This window comes from Suricata suricatta, chromosome 16 (genome assembly GCF_006229205.1).
Source record: "Suricata suricatta isolate VVHF042 chromosome 16, meerkat_22Aug2017_6uvM2_HiC, whole genome shotgun sequence".
In the NCBI taxonomy this organism is placed as follows: Eukaryota; Metazoa; Chordata; class Mammalia; order Carnivora; family Herpestidae; genus Suricata; species Suricata suricatta.
Genome location: NC_043715.1, coordinates 16,071,915 through 16,078,888, shown reverse-complemented (window position 1 = coordinate 16,078,888; position 6,974 = coordinate 16,071,915). Strand labels below are relative to the sequence as shown.

The window sequence follows — 6,974 nt, the reverse complement described above, 5'->3', positions numbered from 1 at the left end:
CCCTGCTGCCCTGTGCCCAGTTGCTTGGTAGGAGGACTCCGCAGGGTTCTGGAAGGTGATTGTGTGCGCCACCCGAGACCCCTGTGGGTCTCAGGCCTTTTAGAGCAGCCTAGAACGGACTGGGCCTTGCAGGTTTGCCCCGGCCCGACTGCCCAGGCCTGTGCCAGAGAACGACTGGGGCCACATGCCCGGTGACGGCACACAGGAAGAGCCAGCGCCTCACGCCCCGGCTACACCCAGGGTTACACAGAGCAGCGTGACGCTGTGACCTTGTCTTTGGTGTTTTTAGCCATCTGCTGGGTGCTGCCTACTAGACTACAAGTTCAATGCAGGGAGGACCGTGTCTTTTTTCTCTCTTCTCGTTTCCACGGTACTTGAGTGAGTTAACTGAGGTTGGCCGACAGATCATGTCTGTATCCTCCAGGACTTGGCATTTCAGTGGGAGTTGGAAGCCCATAAAGAGGAAACCAAGGCATTAGGAACGTACGTTTTAGGATCAGATAAAACTAGTTTCCAGCGCAGGGAGGGAAGCCGTGGTTTTCCCATCTGTGGAAGGAGACGATGTGGCGTGTGTACCTGGCGGCTGTAAGGATTCGATGAGGTTGTACGCCCAAGTGCTTAGCAGAGTTCTCGGCACATAGCGCCCATCAGAGCGAGCGCGTAGCGCTTCTACAACTTCCACCAACGCTTTGTGTGGCACTTCACGTTTCAGTGGGAACTTTTACATTGTTTTGACTGTGACCCACACCGCAACCTTATAATGTATGTTTATGTATCTTTAAATATAATCAAAATATAAATTTTGTGAACTAAGACCCTTACTATGTGTGATGTATGTATGATACTTTGCATTCTGTTCAGTTTTGTTGAAAAAAAAATCCTGAAGGGGCAAACGGTTACTTTCTGGGGTGATGGACATATTCTGTTTTGATGAGGGTGGTGGCGGCATTGGCGTCTTTGCCAAAAATCATTGAACTCTATATTAAACAGGTGCGTTTTATTGCATGTCAGGCTCTCAATAGATTTGCAACCCTCTGATTTTTTATTGAGATACAATTCACATTTCACAAAATTCACCCTTTTAAAGTGGATACTTGGGGCGCCTGGGTGGCTCAGTTGGTTAAGTATCCAACTTCAGCTCAGGTCATGATCTCATGGTTCGTGGGTTCGAGTCCCGTGTCGATCTCTGTGCTGACAGCTCAGAGCCTGGAGCCTGCTTCGGATTCTGTGTCTCCCTTTCTCTCTGCCCCTCCCCCACTCACACTCTATCTCTCTCTCTAAAAATGAAAAAAATGTTTAAAAATGTTAAAAAATTTATAATGTTAAATAATGTTTTTAAAATGTTAAAAAAAATTTTAAGTGGATACTTAAGTGATTTTTAGTATATTCACAGAGCAACTGTCACCACAGTCCAATTCCAGAACATTTTCTTTACTCCAAAAAGAAGCCCTCTACCCACTAGCAGTCACTTCCCATCCCCCCAACCCTAGTCCCTGGCAGCCACTAATCTACTCTCTGTCTCTGTGGATTTGCTGGTTTCAGTCTTGTGTGGCCGGGAGAGCAGCCTTTGAAGCTAGACCAGTTCCTGGGCCTCTCAGGGGCCGCCACTCACCACAACTGGGATTTCCCTATTTGGTCCTGGTACTGGGTGCTGAACTCCAAGAGCATCAGAGACACTTGTAGATGACTCATCCCGTATGTCCCCACTTCCTTCCTGCACAGACTCTGGGCCCATTCAGTCCCCTGGAAGTGCCCTGCACTGTCCTGGTGAAGATCGGGACGATGATGCCCCGGTGAAGGAGCGGGGAATGGACTTGGCAAAGTCAGTGTGACAAGCCTGTCACAGAAACGCAAAGAAGTAAGTAAGGTTTCAGAAATGTGTCCAGCAAGGTGGGGGTTGGCAGTGGACTTAGAACGGAGGCTGGGCAAGATGAGCAAGTTAAGGGGCTGTCACCTACCTCCTGGAGGGGACCTGGAGGGGACTCGTGCCCTGTGTCCCTGGCTGTCTCCCACACCAAGGCTCCACGCAGAACTGTGGAAACGGCCCTCACTCCCTTCGCCCCTGCTGCCTTGGAAAGGTGTGCCCAGAGGAACAGCTGGGGAGGGGAGAGGTTGAGAGGCAAAGGGGCTAAGTCTGCGAGGCCAGGGGGGCAGCCCCACGGCTGGCTAACGACTGGCACCAGCTCTGCAGTTCCCTGGAAACAGGTCTGCTGCCAGTGCTTTCCAAAGGGACATGGGGTCTTAGCAAGGGCCACTTGGAGAGGCGAGGGAAAAAGCCCTGGAGCCCTTTTAAAATTCTTATCGCTCGGAGGAGAGGCAGGACTCGGGGCTAAGGACTGAGAGCACATCAGCCATTTATATCATCAGGTTATCAGGTGTGACACTCTCTAACCAGTCTGGGGGCTCTCAGTAGCCTTCAGGGAAAGGAATTTCACCATCTACTATTTTTTTTAACAATTGTTTGCTATTTGCATAATTTTTAAAAAGATATATTTTAAATCTGTTTAAATAGGTGATATATTCACATAGAAAATCTTCCCATTCCTGCCCTCATCTGCAGAGACACCCTCTCCACGTGCTGTAGGTGAGTAATGCCCTTAATTTCTTATGTATCTTTTCAGAATTTCTTTATGCATATTTAAGTAGATTTATATAAAGATTCTGTTTTTTTTTTCAGTCAAGAGAGAGCACAAGTGGGGGAGGGGCAAGAGAGAGGGAAGGAGAGAGGGAGAGTCTCAAGTAGGCTCCATGCTCAGTGCTAAGCCCAAGGTGGGGCATGATCTCACGACCATGAGATCATGACTGGAGCTGAAATCAAGAGTTGGACACTTAACCGCCCAGGTGCCCCTATATAAAGATTGTTAATACAACATTTTTGAGTTCTATCTCTGGGAGGGAAATTTGAATTCAAAGCAATGACCAGACATAAAGACTCTGGAGATTTCCTATAACCAAATATCCACAGGTGGCCAGTGGGAATGAGGTTTAGCTCTCCAAAGAGAAGAGAGCATTGAAACATAATATGTCAGAGCACCTGGGTGGCTCAGTCGGTTAAGCCTCCGACTTCCGCTCAGGTCAGATCTCACGTTCGTGGGTTCGAGCCCCGCGTCAGGCTCTGTGCTGACAGCTAGCTCAGAGCCTGGAGCCTGCTTCGGATTCTGTGTCTCCCTCTCTCTCTGACCCTCTGCTTCTCATGCTCTGTCTCTCTCTGTATCAAATGTAAGTAAAACATTAAAAAAAAAAAAGAAACATGATATGTGTAAAACAAAAGCATAAATGCTCATTTAAAGGGGCCAAGAGATGCAATAAGAAGGAAAATTACCTTAAATCTCTCTACCCCAAAAATAACAATAACATCAGTTGAACATTATTCTGGACCAGTGAAGTCTAATAGAACTTTCTGTGCTGATGGTAATGTTTTCTGGACTATGGAAGTAACCGTTAGTTACATATGCCTGTTGAATGCTTGAAATGTGGCTAGTTGAATTGAGGACCTGAATCGTTTATTTTGTTTTATTTTAATTAACTTTAACTTAAATATACATAGCCGTGGGTATCTGGTGCCCGCTGTAATGGACAGTACAGTTCTCTGCCCTGGTAAGTGGATACGCCTGAGTGGAAAGATGTAAAGAAAGGCGTGGGATGCTGGCCACCTTGGCCTGGCCCAAACACATAACTGTGATTACTAATTGATCTAGTAAGTCTCCTTCTAGGAATTATCTTAAAAAGTGGTGATGACTGGGGCACCTGGGTGCCTCAATTGAATGTCCGACTTCAGCTCAGGTCATAATCTCACGGTTCATTAGTTCAAGCCCTGCATCGGGCTCTGTGCTGACAGCTCAGAGCCTGGAGCCTGCTTTGGATTCTGTGTCTCCCTCTCTCTCTGCTCTTCCCCTACTCACGCTCTGTTTCTCTCTCAAAAATAAATAAACATTAAAAACTGGTTATGACTTTGTTCAAAACTGAACTTTAAGACTGTTGATTAATGAGAAACTGGAATGCTGTAGGGAAAATATTTACTGACATGGGAATGTGTTCACAACTGTCTTTTGAGTGAAAGGCAGGTTATAAAACAGGATCATTTTGTTAAAATGTAGATATAAATAGCCTAGAAAGATAGATTTCAAATGTCTCAGTACATGGCAGGCACTCATCATATATTTTTATGTGAACGAGTATATGTTAAGAGTTAGCACTGCGAAGTGAAATCATGAGTGATTTTATATGTGCTTCTGTTCCCTTATTGTATTTTCTCACTTTCTATGGTGAACACATAGAACAAAAATTTACTGAAGAGGGGCGCCTGGCTGTGGCTCAGTCAGAAGAGCATGATACTCCTTTTTTTTTTTTTAACATTTTATTTTATTTTTTGAGAGACAGAGAGAGACAGAGCATGAGTGGGGAGGGGCAGAGATAGAGGAAGACAGAGAATCTGAAGCAGGCTCCAGGCTCTGAGCTGTCAGCAGAGAGCCCGATGTGGGGTTCGAACCCACGAATGTAGGATCATGACCTGAGCGGAATTCAGACACTTAACCAACTGAGCCACCCAGCTGCCCCGTAGAGCATGCAACTTTTAATTTCAGGGTCATGAGTTTGAGCCCTACTTTGGGTGTAGAGATTACTAAAAACAAATAAATAAAGAAACTTAAAAAAAAAATCTACTGAAGAAAGAAGTACAGTTGCTAGGTCACACTATTTCAGAGCTGGAAGGAAGTTTGGAGATGAAAGCACATTCAGCTAGTTAAAGGCAGAAGCCCAGATTTCCCGACTACACACAAACATCTCCTCGAGCCAAGGAGGAAAGTTGCTGGGTCGTCTCCTGCTCTGGATGATTCTGGCCAGGACGAACTCTCCCCGTGTGGCAAACCAGGGAGAGGAGAAAACACAGGGTATTAATGCTCCTCGGCAAGATAGAAACCATCACAAAACATCTCTCTTAACAAACTATGGGCATGGCAGCCTTTGCTGTAGCCCGGCCTGCCTCCCCGCGCGGGGCTCTCTGTCTTGACTCCAGCAGAACACCCTCCAGGACTCCCTGTCCGGTCAGCGTGGGGGTCAGAAGTCTCTGTCCCTTGCAAGCGCAAGTTTCTGGTTGTCCCCGTGCTTTGGCTTTTCTTCAAAGCCTATCCTTTTTCAGAATTCTTAACTGAATCACTAAGTCTCTACCTCAGATGTCCTTTCTTTTTATTCAGCCTGTGCTATTGGTATTCATGCTCCATATTGAGACTTTATTATATGAAAGGATTATTACTACGACAGAGGTCTTAGTTCTGTGACTTAGTCACACTTTTTTTATCCTACATTGTTTTTTCCCTTTTTTTGGTACCAATTAGGTCCTAAGCTCTGGTCGGTACAGAGATGTACAAAAGTATTTATCCAAGAGAAACGAGACCACAGACCTACAAAAAAGCCTCTACAAAAATGTTCACAGCAGCTTTATGTGCAATAGCCAAGACTGGTAGTAACAAACCAAATGCCTATGCACAGGGGACCAGATATAGAAATCGTGTCATAGGCATTTATCACTTAGTAATAAGAATTTGGACCCAATGGCTTGAGTAGACATTTCTCTAAAGAAAATGTGCAAATGGCCCACGAGCACGAGAAGATGCTCACCATCACTAATCATCAGGTAAATGAAAGTCAAAACCATAATGTGATACTGCCTCACACCCATCAGGATGGCTCCTGTCAAAACCCCCTGGACGATTGCAGGTGTTGGCAAGGATGCGGAAACAGTGGATGCCATGCGCACCGCCGGTGCGAAGGTGAAGTGCAACAGCTGCTGTGGACAACGATATGGCAGTTTCCCAATTACTTCTGTTCACAACAGACACAGGGTGGGAGCAACACAACTGTCTGCTGATGGATGAACATATCAACTAACCGCGGTAGGGACACATGACGGGGTAGCGCTCGGCCTTGAAAAGGAAGGAGATTCTGACACAGGCTGCAACATGGGTGAACCTGGAGGGCATTACGATAAGTGAAATAAGCCAGTTGCAAAAAGGAAAATACCGTATGATCCCATATCTGAAAGAGGAAATAAAATAGTCAGGGGGCGCCTGGCTGGCTCAGTCGGTAGATGTGCGACTCTTGATCTTGGATTGTGAGTTCAAGCCCCACATTGAGTGTAGAGATTACTAACATATTAAATGAATAAACTTTAAAAAAATAAAGTAGTCAAATTCATAGAAACACAAAGTAGAATGGTTACCAGGGGCTGGGGAGAGGGGGAAAAGTTGTTGTTTATGAATGTAGCATTTCAGTTTTGCAAGGTGAAAACATTCTGGAGATCTATTGCACAGCAGCGTGAATGTACTTAATGCTACTGACTATCCACTTAAGTAGGGTTGAGATGGTAGATTTTATGTGTTGGTTTTTTTTTTTTTTACCATAATTTAAAAAACTGTCAAGGTCATCAAAAATGAGGAAAGTCTGAGAAACTGTCATAGTTAAGAGGAGCCTGAGGAACATTTATGATGTCCACATGTAATAGAGTGTCCTGGATGGGGTCCTGGGACACAGACATTAGGTAAACTGAGGAAATCTGAATCAACTCTGGGCTTTAGTAAACAATGATATATCAACACTGGTGTGTTAATTGTAACAAAGGTACCGTACTGTGAGATGTTAATGGTATGGGAAACCAGGGACCTGACTCTTGATCTCAGTTCAGGTCTTGATCTTGGGGTTATAAATTCAGGCCCTGCCCTGGGGTCTGTGCTGGGTGGGGAGCCTACTTAAAATACAAAACAGGGGCGTCTGGGTGGCTCAGTCGGTTAAGCATCTGACTTCGACTCAGGTCATGATCTTGCGTCATGAGATCAAGCCCCGTGTCAGGCTCTGTGCTGACAGCTCAGAGCCTGGAGCCTCCTTCAGATTGTGTCTCCCTCTCTCTCTGCCCCACCCCCACTTATACTCTGTCCTTCTCTGTCCCTCAGAAATTAATAAATGTTAAAAAAAAAAAAAAA

General features: G+C 45.5%; 1 protein-coding gene across 3 annotated transcripts in view; it reads left to right on the top strand.

Moving 5' to 3' along the window:
- Window positions 1–1,733: 1,733 nt before the first annotated feature.
- Window positions 1,734–6,974, top strand: part of NFAT5 (nuclear factor of activated T cells 5) — a 173,276-nt gene continuing 168,035 nt past the window's right edge. For all 3 annotated transcript variants that reach the window (XM_029924547.1, XM_029924546.1, XM_029924542.1), the window contains exons 1-2: window positions 1,734–1,858; window positions 2,513–2,584. The gene's annotated coding sequence lies outside the window, so the exon portion shown is untranslated. The remainder of the gene's footprint in view (window positions 1,859–2,512; window positions 2,585–6,974) is intronic.